Raw genomic sequence first — 17270 nt, 5'->3', positions numbered from 1 at the left:
TTGTTATAGCCAGAGATAAACTATGCACCCCCTTTTTAATCACTATTCAGTCATTTTCTTTAGGCGATGTCAGGTCAGTTTTATCAATCAATCACAAATTTGCATACATAAAACACAATTTATGTATGTAGAGTCTGATTCTAGTGTTTCGATTGGTGTTTTTGCAGTAAAAAACATGCCGTAAGTAAATATATATTAAATACATCAAAGGTCTCCATGCTCTTCATCTCTGCTCATGATAAAAAACATAACACTGTGAAGCAATATTTGCATTTTTTTTAATTCAACTATTTGGAGAACTGAATGAGTGGTTAAATGTCAACTCTGTGAGCGAAAACCAAATACTCTTTGATCTGATACAGTAAACCCTCTACCATCTGGATCTTTGAGCAGGTAAAGTAAAACTAATTAGCAAATATTTGACCCGATAACAAAAAAATCCTCTAGAAAAGAGCAGATTCCACAGTCTCGAGGCCTCGTTTGAACTGGCAACCCCAAACCCATCAGTCGGGCACTCAAAGTTTGATCTTAAAGAGCTGTGACCGGCCATTCAAGGCAGCTTTGAACCGTTTGTCTGCGTGTCAATACACTGCCCATTCACCATGTTTCACACACACGCTATCATTAAACTTTTGACCCTGCCGCGTCTGTCACTCCTTGACAAAACTCTGTTCTTTGAGCTCTGTGACTACTGTTTAAGCAGCGGACAGCTCTGTCACATTAGGTTTACTTATCTCGTCTTTATTGTTTGCTTGTCATTATCTCTCTTTTTAGGCCACACACCTAAGGGTGCAGGTCAGCTGTTGTACGTTGTGATTGTATGATAAATCCTAAAATTCATGGTAAAGACTTTGATTGTTGTGTAGCGTCCCTGCAAAAGTCTCAAGAAGTCCCACATTTCTTTATAGTTTACTAGGAAAATGGGTAATAGAATGATAAATACATTGTTTAGTCCATATTTGAGAATCTTTTAAACAATAACAATAACAAAGAAGTATGAAAATAAAATAAGTGGGGTATTTTATTGAAGCGTGTACAAAAATTTATCGAAATACCGTATATAAAGCAGTCTTCTAACAAGCTTGAAAGTCAATATTTGTTATGACTGCCTTATTTTCTTCAGCTGAGCATGGCTACATTTCTTGTAATTTCTTCAAGTAGTCTTCAGGAATACTTCTGCATGTTTCTTGAAGGAGATTTAAAGCTCTTTTTTGGATGTAGACTGACTTGTTCTGTTTTTTGTTGAGATGATCCTACAGTGCTTTAATAATGCTGAGATCTGAATGCTGGGGAGGCCAGTCCATGACTCATAGTGTATTTTTCTATCCAGGTATGTTTTACTCACTCTATAATCACTCTATAAGATCTGTGGCTGCTGATTTTCAGTCCAGTTCTTGTGTAATTTAGCATACCTGGATCTTTTTCCCTGTTTGCCTTCCTTAAGAATCACTTCGTGACAGCCACCATTTCTGATGATAATTGGGTGAACAGCATTATTAAGGTCCTGTGTCAGATGTTCTTTTTTTGTCCTCCACTTGTTAACGTTTCCTCAGATATTTTAAGGGCACACAATACCGAGATATGACATGTTTTTGGCTAACAGGTCTGTCAAACTCTTATCTTTGAGATTTTTCACAGATTCAACTAAAAAAATGCGAACAAAGTATGTGTTTTTGTCAGGCTGCTACAAAGCTACAGATACAATTTTAGATAAAAATTTTCTAGACATACCAATGGTTCATTCCAATGAAGTTGGTGTCTTTTAAGCTTGAATGGCTCAGGTCAGTGTTTAGTAGCTTAATAAAGAAACTTAACAAACTAAAAAAACAAAAAAACATTTCTTGGAAATGGTCAGGAACAAGGGCTGACTGAAAATGAGTGAAAAACCATTCATTGTCCATAGAAAAACTTCTATGACCTGCAGATTGCCCGGAAAACCGTAGCTAAAGACCACTTAAAAATTATTTTAAAAAGTCTGGCTCCTTGGAAGCAAAATGTGAAGAAACAAGGGATGACTCAAGATTTTGTTGTGAGCAACCATGTCAAAATTATGCTCCATTAACCTGTAATATCCCACAGTAACAAATGACTGAGAGCTGCTTCACAGCTCATTGCCAAGCAATAATGTAAGACAGTTTAGTTGTTTTATTGCTTAACCTTCAATGTAACAACCCACCTTATATAATTGTAGGCAGTGAAATATCATATACTCTGAGAAAGTCACACCTGTGGGGGGCTTGACATTGTATGTTGGGTGTGGAATGGCTATTTCCGTGGTTTTGCTACAGCTTAGCCAGCTGATCACTCTGATAACAATGTAGTATCCATTACTCGATGCTCAATCCAGCCACCCAGACAAGTAACCTGGAGGTCACGGCCTCTCAGCCATTCAGCCACTATCCCAAGCCAACCGCTGGCCAATACCACTCAATACCCCAGGTCCAGTTTCCCCATCTGTATCAACCCCCATCCCTCTGATCTCCACCACGGTCCCAATAGTAATGTCTGGATGGGGGTCTGTTGGCGCCTAACCAGCAGCAGATGTGGCTCCGCACAGAACACCGGCCCTCATTAACTTCAATGGATTTCCTAATGCGACAGCTACCATATTTCATTTACCGCGCACACAGACCCCAGCGGACCTGACGGAGCTAACTGATACTTCCATTCTCCTGCATTGCAGAGTGGTCGTAGGGGTTTAGGGACTGGGGGGAGAATGGTACACTGAGAGTCAGGCGGTGAGGAGATGGGGAGTGTGAGGGGAGGGAAGAGTAAGGGATGTCAGGAACCAGAGCAGAAGACGTGACCCCTCTTACTGAGAGGAAATCAATTAATTCAAGCTTTTTGCAGAGCTGTGCCTGAGAGGAGTGGCTGCAGCCAACTCAGCAATCTGAGGCAGACGTTAAATTTAACAGTAAGAGCTTGCAACACCTGCATTAAATCAAAAAGAGAGGAAGGGATAAAATAGGAGTGTCATTGTTGGTGCGGAAGAGAGAAGGAAAAGGATAGCGGAAGAGATTAAATGCGCAAAACATGGATGCTAGGGGAGACTTATGCGGAGCGAGAGACAGAATGAGGGAATTTATGGTCCTGGGTCTCATTGTTCCTGTACACGTGAGAGTGCACAGCTGGGGGAAAAGAGGGAAATGGGGTACAGATGTACTGTATCCAACACAGAGCTCTGAACTTCAATAGATACATTATGATGTGCTCCCCTGCTGCACTCCTTTTCCAAACATCAAAACCTCCTACCTTTCTCACCCTTGTAGCTACTGCTCCTCCCTCCCCCTTCCTCCTCCCAGCACACACACCCGATTACCCCTTTTTAATACACCAATATCCGCTGCTTTTTTTTCTTTCTCTCTGGCAGTAGGTTGTATTAATTTCACTTTCATTTTATTCTCCTTATTTAACAGACGCAGCGGGTATCGCCAAGCTGTGGCCTCCTTTGAACTACTTGTTTTAAAAGCTACCTAAACGCGCATACAGATGTAAGCTGTAGCAATGTCCAGCCTTAATGACATGGGTATATTATCATGCCCCAGACGACAGTTCATCACAGCTGTTCACACTTTCCCCCACCTCTTACTTCCACATTCCTTTAACACGCGCATACAAATCATTATGAGAGAACATATGGAAGTAGAAGAAGGAAGCATGGGAGGGTGGGAGAGAACCATGCCCCCTGAATCTTCAGGATTTACCCTCTTTCAGGATTCCCGGGGAGCTGGCTGAACTAATGCGGAGCAGGGGTATCAGTGGAGGCTCTGAAAGTGGGACTGGCCATGACCCTCTTCTCCTTTAACTAAAGAGCGAGACAGGGAGGGAGAGAGTGAGAGCAAGCTTCCCTAAGGAGCGGAGAGAGCTGAGACGCTTGATAATTCCCGGTGCTTTCCCGGTGCCTATAGAGGAAGGGGGCCCCTCTGGATTTGTCAGTTGTGGCTGCAGCTGTCTCCGGGCAAAATGGACCACAGTGGACTTGACATTTGATCTCTCTTCTCTCTCATTCTCTGTGCCTTTTTCTTGTCCCTTTATCTCGCTCTCTTGCACTAACTCTCCGTCTTGCACTATCATTCCTTTCACTGTCTTCACTTTCTGTCTGTGTCTCTCTGTTTCTTTCTTGTTTTCCCAAGAGTGTTTCCACACAGAGTTGGAGCAATTAATTTAAAATGTACATTTTTTTAATCCCATACTTGCTTTTTGGTTCTCTTATTCTTTGTCACCCAAAACCCAGAAGAAGAAGTTGTTGAAAAAAGATCTGCAGAAACAAAAAATAATCTGGAAATACTGTTACAGTCGTATTAAGACGCCCCGCTTTTCGTCACCTCCTGTCAATTAAGTCAGTATGAAGCGAATTAGTCACTTTTCTATGGTTCAGGGATTTGAACTGGGACAGGTGTTTTCACAGAAACAATGTACATTAGACTCTTTCCTTTGTCTTGACCCAGGAAATAGTCTAATGCACCCTATGGGTTAAACTGAAATTTGACTAATGGAAGAGTAATGAGACCAGAATGTCGTTGATCAGTCTAGTCTCCGCTTATCTACACCGTCTTCACAGCTGTTCTCACAGTAATGAGTACATCTGACGTCATTACTTTGATCACTATCACCATAACCTTCATAGTTTTTCAGAGCTTCCTTATTGTTCTTATTATTATTGTCTTGTGTATATGTATAAAAATGTTGCTTGTTGTTGTATATAAAAAGTCAAGTTGTAAAGGCAATTATTCCATTAGATTACAAGCATTTTTTCTTAAACTATGACAGACAACATATCAGCTTCCTTAATTTCTCAACTTCCTTCCACAGCATAGTTATGGCGAGTCTGCTGTATTCAACAATTTAACAACGACCCTGAAGATGAACACTCGAGGGATGTCATAAATTGCTGCAGGACACTCGGTCACTGTGGCCCGTTCCGACGTTCACATTGTTCTTGGTCAAACAAACAGTGGAAATGACATCATTCGCAACAATCAAAGTGTGATATAAAATCGGATACAGCCATTACAACTATAATAAATTATACAAATCATGTAGTGTAGCTTGCTGCTAATATTTTTTATAAAATGTGTCAGTATTTGCAATATCTGAAAACAGTCATGAAAAAGAAACGATTTACCTCCTGGATGGCTTGATCAGAATTTTGCATCATTGAGGTTGAATCATTGCCCTCTCTTCTTTAAAAGAAGTATTCATGTGTGTACGGCTCTCTTAAGAGAGGTAAATTTCAGCTGAGTTTAGTTGTCAGACAGATGGCTTCACATTTGACTCTTTGGGTATGCAGAGGAGTTCGCGGTGACTACAAGGTTCCCGGGTCATTTGGCTGTAAAACAAACCCAAATCATCACCCCACCACCACCGTGCTTGACATTTTTCATGAGGTGTTTGCGCTCATATGTTAAATTTGGTTTTCTCCAAATGAAGTACTGTGAATTATGGGCTTTCATCTGTTCAAAGAACATTGGGCCAGATGGCTTGTCAGATGCAACTTTGCAAATTCTACTTTGTGTGTTTACTGAGAAGAGGCTTTCGCCTGGTAACCTTTACAAAAAAAAGTCATAGATGCCATAGTTTTAAAAATAAACTAATTTTACCATAATAAACTTTGACATTTAACTTACTAAATGATTCCAGTAAAGTCTGAGATGTGTTTTAGAGTTTCTTTGTGCACTGCACGGTCTGCCTGTGGAAGCAGTAATGTTGCACTTAGTTTTTCACAGGACTGCACAGTATTCTGTGAAAACCTTTTCCCCCCCACTTGACTGTATATTCACAAACAGCGGCACATTACTGTTAAACATTTCCTGTATTTTTACGGTAATTTGTTACAGTGAACACAACAGGCAAATTAGCCGAATGAAAATGTGTTTTGTGGGAGACCGACTTGCTGTTTTATGTGAGTATTCTTCTTTGCTTTGAGTAAAATTTAACTGACATATTAGTGCCTTTACCTGAGAAAAGCATTCCAGTGCTCTTTCATTCTCAAGTAATTGACCCACTTTGTCCATATAACACATCTGGCTCCCAGAGCCGCCCTGTAAGGCTCTGAGTCTCTATAAAGTGAAACACCATCCATAAAATCTCCATTAGAGCAGTGCTGCCTGGGGGTCAGCGCTCCACTGTAATGCCTTCACACGTGGGGTTAGAGGTTAGTGCTGTTGACATTCCTTCCATGACTGTCTGATATCAGAGTGATTGATAAGCCCGAGAGAAGCTCTGGGAGGTACACACCCTCTCAGCTCCTGAACTTAAACATTTACGTTTAAGATCTGCGCCTTTCAGCCTATCCGCCCTTGCCTCTTCTTCTCCGCCTGTGCATCTTGTTCCCCCTCTGTCACCTGGGTGTCTGGTGGATCTCCAGTGAGGCTTAAATGTCACACGGGGATTGACCTTGGAGACATCGTAGCAGAGAGTGTTTATCTGGCTTTCCTCTTAGCTAAACCAGATAAAAGAAGAGAGCTGTGATTGATCGCCCACTCTTCTCCTGAGCCTTCATAGGTTTTCTGTTAGCGCTTCCATGTGAATGTGAGCTACAGTAGAAGGCTGTGAGTTACTGTCAAATTCCACACCTTCTGAGTGCTGTCGGCCTTGGAGGCATGGTAAAGACTTCTACCTGTGGACAAGTACATGAGTGGCAAATTTCTTTATCTTTTGATACATTTCAAGGTTTTACTGCTGACAAAAATGGGTGGGAATGATGACATGCAGAATGTGTTTTAGCCTCCTCCCCTATCAAAACACAAGTTAACAGGCTCTTATTGACAAATTGCAAAAGCAGATAAGAGTCACTGATCAGTTCCAAAACAGGGCTCTTGGAAAATACTTACCAGTAGCTAGGTGGAATGAGTCAGTGTGTACCCGAGGTGCTTTCAGATATCTCTTAGCATCAAGATGGACTTTTGTTTGAAAACAGACATGAGAGAGAACAAAGGGTTTTTCTTTAATCTTTATGCAGGCTGTGTAAAATGAGGATACAATTACAGCTTTTATAGATACTTGTGACTTACAGTAAGAAGACAAATGAACAAAGCACACCCAGATTTCCCGTAGGCCAGTCAGTCATTAGGGCCCACTCAGAGTCCAGCTTATCTTTCCTAATCAAATACTCTAGCCCCACAAAATCACATGTAATTAGAGGTTCTCCATTTTTTCCAGTTCCTCTCGGTCTAAGCTCTGTGACGATAACCTTCCTTGCTGCTGTTGTCTCTGGTGTCTTTGAGTAAACAAATAAACAAACAAAGTTGGAAACAGACGGGCAGCAGCAGGGCGGGCTGGTCAGGGTTCAGTCGCCAGGGCAACGGGATCCTGCCTGTTAGTTTTCCCCCTGGGAGGTGTGTATGTGTTGTGGTGGGGTGACTTGTTGTTTATTACTGTAATTTGTCTGAGTGGCTCTGGAGAGATTTCAGAGTTCTTTGAAGAGGGGCGGGATGAAGCCTGGAGCGTGCCATGCTGTGTCCGGGATTTGGGCCCAGTGTTCAGTTCATCTAACCCCTGCCTACAACCAGCCTTCACCCGGCCTCCACCCATTCTCTAATCTTCCTTCGCAATGCTTTACACTTTATCCCAAATCCTTCTGGTCCTTCAGGCTCTCACAAATAGAGAATTCTTTCCTGAATTCAATCGCAAATTGCAAAGCTGGCAATTGTTCTGCTGCAGGAGTATCGGCGTGTTAGGTTATATTCTGAAACTGATTGGAGTGGTCTTGTTTTAGACGTAAAGGCTAATTCACGTGGTAAACCCCCAATTGCTGTGTGGCAACAGCTCACCAACCCTCAAATGTTAATTCAATTCAATTCAATTTTATTTACAAAGCGCCAAATCACAACAAAAGTCGCCTCAAGGCGCTTCATAGATACAGAGAAAAACCCAACAATCATATGACCCCCTATGAGCAAGCACTTTGGCGACAGTGGGAAGGAAAAACTCCCTTTTTACAGGAAGAAACCTCTGGCAGAACCAGGCTCAGGGAGGGGCGGCCATCTGATGCTGTGGAAGAGAGACAGAGGTTAATAACAGATATGATTCAATGCAGAGAGGTCTGTTAACACATAGTGAGTGAGAAAGGTGACTGGAAAGGAAAAACTCAATGCATCATGGGAATCCCCCGGCAGCCTACATCTATTGCAGCAACACTAAGGGAGGATTCAGGGTCACCTGGTCCAGCCCTAACTATATGCTTTAGCAAAAAGGAAAGTTTTAAGCCTAATCTTGAAAGTAGAGATAGTTTCTGTCTCCCGAATCCAAACTGGAAGCTGGTTCCACAGAAGAGGGGCCTGAAAACTGAAGGCTCTCCCTCCCATTCTACTTTTAAATACTCTAGGAACAACAAGTAGGCCTGCAGAGCGAGAGCGAAGTGCTCTAATAGGGTGATATGGTACTACAAGGTCATTAAGATAAGATGGGGCCTGATTATTTAAGACCTTGTATGTGAGGAGCAGGATTAATGAAACACTGGCATGTCAAGCTCCAAAGGTTTAATATTAAAATGTCTGAGAAGAACTTTAAACATCAATTTGTCAATGATAAAATGTGCATCTGCTGTCACTTTATATACTGGTCTAAAAAATTTGATCACATGACCATCACACTTTAACACAAAGTCAGTTAAACTACAAGGAACCCAGTTTGTCCAGATAGAAAGCATAAGCGATTGGAACTCGACTTCACCTGCTTTGGCGCAAATGGCAGTGATAACAAGTGCACTAGAGAGCCAACAACAAGAGAACCTCTCCAAAAGGAAATAGTTTTGCATGTAGTGGCTTCTGACCGTTGCTCTCCCCTTATTCTTCTGGGAAGAGTTTTGCTTTTTGTTCGTTTTTGTTTTCACTACTGGTAGCATGAGATGGCAGCCCATTCAGGTATCACAGGTAGTTCAGCTTCTACAGGATGGCACAATCATTATATGATGTCACAAGAAAGTTTGCTGTGTCTCTCAGCACAGTCTCAAGAGTGTAGACAAGATAACAGAAGATAGGCTGTGTTATAAAGTTTGACAAGCTGTAGAAGGGTATCAACCCAGCAGTGGGATCAGTATCTGCTCCCTTCTGTGAGGAGGAACAGGAAGAGAACTACTCGTGTGTGTGTCTGACTAAATATTCAGAAACAGGGACCATAAGGGTATCATAAGGGCCTGATATCCTTTTAGTGGGACCTCTCCTCAGAGACCAGCTCCATGCAGCTTGGATGGGATTCATCAGTGAACAGCAGAACCGGTGCCTAGTTCTCTTCACAGATCAGAGCAGGTTCATACTACGCACATGTAGTAGAGAAGAAAGACTCTAGTGAGTGTTATGCCATCAGTAACAAAGGCTGTAATGCCACTGACTGGCCCTCATGTTCCCCAGACCTGATTCCAATTGAAAACCTCTGGGACTAGTGCATGTCATGCTCCCAAAGAGCTCCACAGACTGTCAAAATGCTCATTCATTCCTTTAATCCAGGTCTGGGAGAAGATCCCCCAGGACACCATCTGCTGTCTCATCAGGAACATGCCCAGACGATGTTAGGAATGCATACAGGCACGTGGGAGCCATAAGAAGGACTTGGCTGTATTATGACACAAGCTGGATCAATCTGAGATTTCACTTTTAAGTGTTAATTATTGATATGATTTTAAATCCAGTCCGAAAAGGGTTGATTATTTTGGTTTCCACTGATTGTTCTTGTGTTATTTGGTTCTTAACATATTACACAATTCTTGTTGGTAACTTGAATATTTCATTCATCATGATCCATTGTGTGATTTAATTGTTCCTTGAGAGGTTTTTTTTTCTTCAGTTTTTATGTAAACAAAAAAAAATTCTGTTTTCAGTGCAAGTTTAAGTGTCAGAAGATCTAAAAATATCTGGCTGCTGGCTGTCTGCATGTTTAGTGTGTTTGTGTTCTGACATAGGAAGCCGTCTTATGCAGCCCAAAGCCATCAAAGTGCATGGCCGTCTGTCTCCTGTGTCCACCGTGGGTGGGTGGGGGTCACTTAGTCCCAGACTAAGTTTAATTGGTGTCAAGCAGGCCACAGTGAAAAGCCATCAGAAGTAGGGAAGCTCAGTGAGACAGGAAACCTTTTATAAGGGGACTTCCTCCATCTGCATGACTCTGTCCCTTTCTGTCCTATTGTCTCTGCTCTATATCCCTGGCTCTTAAAATCTCTCACCACCACTCAGCTTCCATCTGCTCTCTTCCTCTCCCACTCACTCTCCACTGGCTTCAAACATTCACTATTTACCACCTCCAGTCCCACCCTCAATGCTCACTCTCTCTTTCTCCCACTGTGGTATTGTTTTTATGTCTGAAGGCTGTCCTTGGGTAACTGAAGAAGTTTGTCTCTGGGGGAAACCCGTGACCACAGAACCAAACCGAGCCAGAGGGCCTAATGATGAGAGGACTTCCTGACAGCTTCTACTACAATACACACAAACACACATAACTAGTCATAACATGAAGCTGATGCACTAGACTATATTTTTACGTGATTATTCTCAATGCATTATGTAGCAGACATTCAGACAGCTTTCTTGTAATCAAGCTTATGTGTAAGTTCATTAAGGAATGTCTGGGTTCCTGGGTGTTCGGCTACTTTTCTGTTTACACGTCTACCGCTTCCCACGCTGTCAGTCTCAATACTGACATCACAACTCTAGTCCAATCATCTTCTCGCCAGCCTTCTTTGAGCTAATCAGCCTCCGCTTTGCGTGGTTTAAATATTTGCTCTCTGTCATTCTCCCTTTCAGACTGTCTTTTATGCATTCCACCTCCTCCCCATCTCCACCTCAGACACATCAGCCAGAGCTCTATTCAGTCCTCAGTCTTCATCTTCACTACCATCACCAGCGTCTAGACTCCAGGAGGTCCTGTCCTAAGTCCTGTCACTGCTGGGATTCCATCTAATCTTAAAATACATTTCTCTGTCTCAATAAATCATGTTCAGTTCTTCCAAGATGACTCTCCTTGATGAAATTTCCCTAAATAGTCTTCAGGAATAGTTCTCCGGGCTTCTTGAATGACATTCAAAGCTCTTCTTTGGATGTTGGCTGTTTTCTCTTGTTGAGGTTCAGGCTCTGTGGAGGCCTACTTATGACTATCCAGGTATGTTTCCACTGACTGGATGTTTGTTTGGGATCATTCTCATGGTGAAAGAGGGAATCTGTTGCCAGTCAGAAACTTTCCATATTATATTGCGCAGTGGGTCAAAATCTGATGGTACTTTTTTGCATTCATAATTACATCAATTTTGACTATGCAGCTGCAAACCATGTCAGGGGTTGACAAACAAACAGATGAATATAGCCACTCATTATTGCACTGTTTTCCTGACCTCAACTATACCTACTGATGATGAAAAAATTTGACTTCATCACGTCATAAGAAATCAGAGCCATGTCATTCCCACTGGTTTTCAGTACAGCTGAAGGGCAATCATCTCTCAGGTCTTGTGTTAGGTCTTTGCCGAATTTAAGATAAGATAAGATAGAACTTTATTAATCCCTCGGGTGGGTTCCTCTGGGAAATTCGATTTCCAAAAAAGCACAGCACCGACAGAAGTTACAGAGTTATACACACACACATATATAAATACAGAGACAATATAAATAAAATATACGAAGGGGATAAATAGAATAAATAGGAATAAAAATAAAAATACAAGTGAATTGCACATTTCAAGTATTGAGTCTATTGCACCGTTGACTATTTACAAAAGTATTGCACAAAAGGTATTGCACAGTGAGGTGAAGAGGCACTACAGCTTAGTTGTTCCCTCCTTTGTCCTCCTGTTTCCCCTCCCTCTCCCCTCCAGAGAGGAATTTGTCCTCTTTCTTAGTAACATGACTTTCAGATACTGTGCATCTGCCATAGAAAGGTTTTCAGGCTTGCCTCTTCTTCTTTTGTCCTCCACTTGTCCAATTTCCTCAAACATATGCCATGATTTTGTTAAGAGCTCTTTGGGAATCACATTGTTGGTGCAAAACACTATTTTATGCCTGTCATCCTGTAGTATCTTTGGCATTTTTTGTAGATTCAATTAAAGAAATGGAAACAAATTGTGTTTTTCGGTGTTAGGCTGCTAGTAGCAAATTGCCTAAAGATACAATTTCAGTTGACTATTATGTATAGACACAACACTACTTCATCGCTTGAGTTAGGTCCCTTTTCTGCTTGAACGATCGATAGGTCAGTGATTCATAGTTTTCATAATGTTGAGTGCTTAACAAACACAACATTTGTCTTAAAAATGTCCAGGTACATGGATTGGACTGAAACGGTCTGACACCTTGGGAACAAAATATAAAGGAATGAGGGGTTCTTCAAAACTTTTACACATGTAAAGTTCAAAACTTTAAGTTTCAGTATGATATGAGAGTTTATGTTAAAGCGATTCAGCATTAATGGTTAAACGGTCTTATCAGCAATGCATCTTTTATTTCTTTTCAGCACAAACACTTTTGCTTATATGTACACAAACCCATGCACACAAATAAAGATAATGAAGCAGCTGCATTTCCCAAGTGCTGGCTGCTGTGTTTTGTCAGCAACTTTAACTGTAACCGTAACCCTAACTGTAATTACTGTTGCACAAGAGCAACCAGTCAAAGAAAACACCTAACTGCAGTGTAGACAGCTTTTCTTTTTATGCAAATGCTTATCTACACAAGCACACCTGGGCACACCTGCCCTTCAAGTATGTGTATATATATATTTAATACAGTCCTCTTACTGTTTTTATGCTGTGATTTTACTTTCAGTATCAAGCATGGATGTGGTACACAAAGAGATACTTTCTTTTTGTCTTTGTTAATGGACCTGTGCCAAAAATGTTATAGGGAAGTCTCTGCCACCCTTTCGGAGAAATACCTATGAGGGTGTCAAAGACCATGGGAGAACATTCCATTCTGTGCTGGTAAAGGTACGTCACAGCACGCCGAAGCGCTGGAAAAACCATATTTGTCGCAGGAACCAGGAAGCAAAGAGTGGGAGCAAGTACAAACTCATCCTGACAGCTAAGCAGCAACGGTGGACGCCTAACTGCCATTGTGATGAAAGTATGCACAAAGTTCGTTTCTTGTTTCATGACAAGACAAGCTCACACACTTCCAGTGAAACTATCTGAATGATCTGCTTAACTGACGGACAGAAGATACCTTTAAAAAAAAATCCAGCAGGTTTTCTTGGCCTTGTTTCTGTAACAGCTATTTCAATGAAAAAAGAAAGCATCCCTCTGTTTATCTTTGAACCAGACACTCTGCAATCAGCCGTTCTGCCAACCTGTGTCTCTTCTATCTTTGTTCCCTTTCACTCTCATTTTCTTTTATCAGACTCTTCTTTTTTTCTTTCAGCGTCTCCTCCTCCTCTGCACCTCTCTTTCTGAACACCCCCACTCCCACCATCCTTCCCCTTTTCTCTTTCTCTCTCTTTCATTTCATTATTTCTGAATGCAAACCTTTTTTCTAAGTCCCCCCTTTTTTTCTTTCTGACCCCCACCACCACCACCACTTTTTCTCCGCCCCTCTCTTGTTCGATCCCTGACTCAACTTTCACATTCCTGGAGCATTCCTGTAGGATTAGCCTTTAGCACTCTCAGGCTATGCAGAGGCCACAGCCCCCCCACTGTGATGGTGGCAGGCACTAACGGACAACAGAGAAAAGTGTGTGTGCAGGCAACTGTGTGTGTGTGTGTGTGTGTGTGTGTGTGTGTGTGCACTATCCTCTCACTTTCTTTCATCCCTTCCTCTGCCCGGCCTACTGCCCCGATTCCACCAAGCTCAGTTTCCATCACAGATAGCAGCCTTCAGGTCCCATTCCCAGTGTCCTAAGAGCCTTCATTCAATAAATGATCAAAATTCAAAAGTGCTAGTGACATTACTATTTATTTTGTGTACAAAAAAAATGTTGTGAAAAAAAACTGCAGGTCGCTTCTTTGACTCAGACATTTATCTGAATTTGAAAGGATACAAATGCTATGCTATCAGTTTTCAGGGTGGACATTTGTTAAACAGGAAAAGCATAGGTGTCAGGCTCTTGCACAGAAGAACAGACACTTTAACAGATTACTGTTATAGCAACTTAAATGCCTCCTTTGGAAGTGCTGTTTCCAGATTAAATACTCTTTCTGGCCACCAGGGACACCTAACTCAATTTAGTGCACTTTTAGGTAAAGATGACCTGCTGAAGTTCAAACTGAGCATCAGAATTGGGAAGAAAGGTGATTTAAGTGACTTTGAACATGGTAGTAGTGGCTGGTGCCAGATGGGTTTATTTTCCCACACAACCATCTCTTGGGTTTATAGAGAATGATCTGAAAGAGAGAAAATAACCAGAGGGCAGCAGTTCTCTGGCATAAATGTCTTGTTGATGCCACAGATCAGAGAAGAATGGACAGAGTACTGTGAACAGTGTTGGTCAAGTTACTTGAAAAAAGTAATCAGTAACTAATTACTGATTACTTACCCAAAAAGTAATCCCGCTACTTTACTGATTACTTATTTTCAAAAGTAATTAATTACTTAGTTACTTAGTTACTTTTTAAAAACACGATTTACAACCTGAATAGGTAATAAAGCGATAGATCTGTCTGGCCAATTCTACTTTTTCTGCATAATCCATCATACAAAATGTAATCAAATGGAAAAGTCCCTTTTTAGAACTTGTTTTATTAGTTTTAATCTTTTAACTTTATGCATCAAGCAAAAATTTAATTATATATGCAACATTCTCTGACTGGAAGAAATTAGTTTAACATTTAAACCTATTTTCTGCAAATTCCAGCACATAAAATATTTTTTCGTGTGTGTTTACACTCACTCTTTCAAATAGATGCAAGTAAAACACAGCAGAAAATAAATAAAGTCAAAGACTAGCAGTCCTGTTGCTCTATTTTCACCTGTAAAGCAGGAGTCGGGTAGGCGGAGGTTTACCCTGGTGCAGGTGTGCCGCAGCGGTCAGTGGAAGAATCCGCGAGTTTCTCTGTGAATTTCCCATTACGTCGTAGCGCACTCGGTGCTTGCTTGGAAGTTTAGGGGGTTTTTTTCGCTGTAAAAAGAAGTTTTCTTCCCAGGCACAACGGACGCTAATGTTTTTGTCACTTTTTATGGAATCAAACTCAAAGTAAGGTCAGAACTTCCACGCTTTAAACGCTGCACGCTCATACTCTCTCCCGCACTCGATATATTATCCATTGTTGATCTGCACACAGCTGTTGTCACGAACGGCGCACTTGCTTACGTCACTGTCATGAGACATTCTTGCAAAAAAATCACGGTTTTCGTAACGCAGTAACGCAGCGTTCCTACGGGAAAGTAACGGTAATCTACTTACCGTTTTTGCAATAGTAATCCCTTGTAACGCGTTACAAGTAAAGCATTTCAAACCTTGAAGCAGACGGGTTACAGCAGCATTTTGGGTGCCACTCCTGTCAACTATAGTTCACAAAGGCTCACCGAAACTGACCAACAGATGGTTGGAAAAATGTTGCTTGGTCTGATGAGTCTTAATTTCTGCTGTAACATGACATTCAAAATGATGGCTAAGAATTTGGCACATGAACATGAAATTGTGAATCCATCTTGCCTTCTGTGAACAGTTCAGGCACCTGGCGTGGGTGCAATGGTGTGGGGCATTTTTTTTTGACACATTTAATAGTTTAAAAGCCACAACTTAAATGAGTATTGTTACTGAAGGATATCTTCTGGTGGCTGCTACCAGAGGGATAATGTACCACGTCACAAAGCTCAAATCAACTCGAAAAAGTTTCTTGATTTGACTATCGTGACTTCACTGTACTCAAATGACCTCCACACTCAATAGATCTCAATTCAATAAAGCACCTTTGAGATGTGATGGAAAAGAAGATTTGCATCATGACTGTTTAGCGGGGAAATCTGCAGCAACTGTGTGACGCTATCGTGTCAATATGGACCAAAATCTGAGGAATGTTTCCAGTGTCTTGTTGAATCTATGCCACCAAGAAATAAGGCAGAGTTCCAAGCTGGAATTATAGAGAGCTTTTCTTGTTCTTCCAATTCTGACAAAATGAAATATAACAAGCATTTTACGTTTTCATATATTTGTAACCTCACGTATGACGTACCATCAAGTGGTGGGCAAACATATAATATTTACTGGCAATGATAGCGTAGCTCGTATTGTTTTCACATTATGAGACTGTGCGTGTGTGTGTATTCGGCAAAATGTGGTGCTGGGGACACGAACTATATGGGGAATAACACAAAGATGGTTTTGTCTGCTTCGTCAGGAGTTTATACGCTGTTTGTCTGTCTGTGGACAGATTTTCTCAACATCAGAGTGTCACAACAAAGCCATCAAAATAAAGGCTGAGGACAGCAATGGGTGTGGTCTGAAAACTTATTGGCATTGTGGCTGGTTTGATCACATCACAAGAGGATTTCTGGTTCCTTTTTTAAATTGAAGCAGATCTTAAAATGTCTTTTCTAAAAAACTGCACAAAATCCACACAAAGCATCTTGCAATAGAATTACAAAGTAACTGGAAATAAATATCTCACTGTCAAAAAAACATTCCAGTCTAAACAAAGCCGTGCTGTCCCGAACAGAAAAGAGAAACTGAACTCCTCACGCATCCTTTCTGTCAGTGTTCATTAAACTGCAGCTGCTAGCGGATTGATATTACTGTTATTTGAGTCATGCTAATGATCCTTAGGAACAAAGATGATATCTTTAGATTTTTTTTTTTTTAAAGTGGATGTCTGGACCGAAGAAAAAAGGATCACTAAGATAACATGAATTAAAATACTGTGGCATATTCAGGGACACTCTGACCTGTCTCTGCTCTCCTTCTCACCGCTTCTTTTTCTTGTTAATCCGAGCCTTCAAGTTAAAAGTGAAGTGCTATGAGGTAATCATTCCCTCTTTCCTGTTTGTTCTTGTGTTTCTATAAGGGGGCTTTGTGTTGAGTCAGTGTTACATGCCAAACTGGTAGCACTGGCCTACCACATGTGGAAACACTCACTTCACCTCCCGGGATGAAAAACTTGGCATGGACGAATGGGAGGAGGGGTGGGAGAAATAGAGAAGGAGTGTGTGTGTGTGTGGGGGTGAGAGAGGCAGGAAGAAATAGATAGAGGGAGAGAGAGAGAGAGAGAGAGAGACTCTTTTTGCTCAGTATCACCTTACTTCAGCCAAAATAAAAGTATGATCAGAGCCAAAGACGCACCCCAAAATCTCTCAGCTGTTTCCCCTTGCACTGCTGTGAACATGACTCATTTTTATCTGTGCTCCCCCCTCCCTCACTTCCAT

General features: G+C 41.4%; 1 long non-coding RNA gene across 1 annotated transcript; it reads right to left on the bottom strand.

The window, feature by feature from the left end:
• Positions 1-5829: 5829 nt before the first annotated feature.
• On the bottom strand, positions 5830-7526 carry LOC146692070 (uncharacterized). Its single transcript, XR_014915390.1, has 3 exons — positions 7014-7526; positions 6834-6902; positions 5830-6619 (listed from the first exon to the last, which is right to left on the bottom strand). It is a non-coding gene; the product is annotated as an uncharacterized LOC146692070 (long non-coding RNA).
• Positions 7527-17270: the final 9744 nt, after the last annotated feature.

The sequence above is a fragment of the Copadichromis virginalis genome, linkage group LG15 (genome assembly GCF_057382275.1).
Source record: "Copadichromis virginalis isolate Kocher_CV1m ecotype Utaka linkage group LG15, C_Virginalis_male_GT1.1, whole genome shotgun sequence".
NCBI lineage: Eukaryota > Metazoa > Chordata > Actinopteri > Cichliformes > Cichlidae > Copadichromis > Copadichromis virginalis.
The sequence above is the reverse complement of the archived record's forward strand: the minus strand, read 5'-3'. Positions and strand labels throughout refer to the sequence as shown.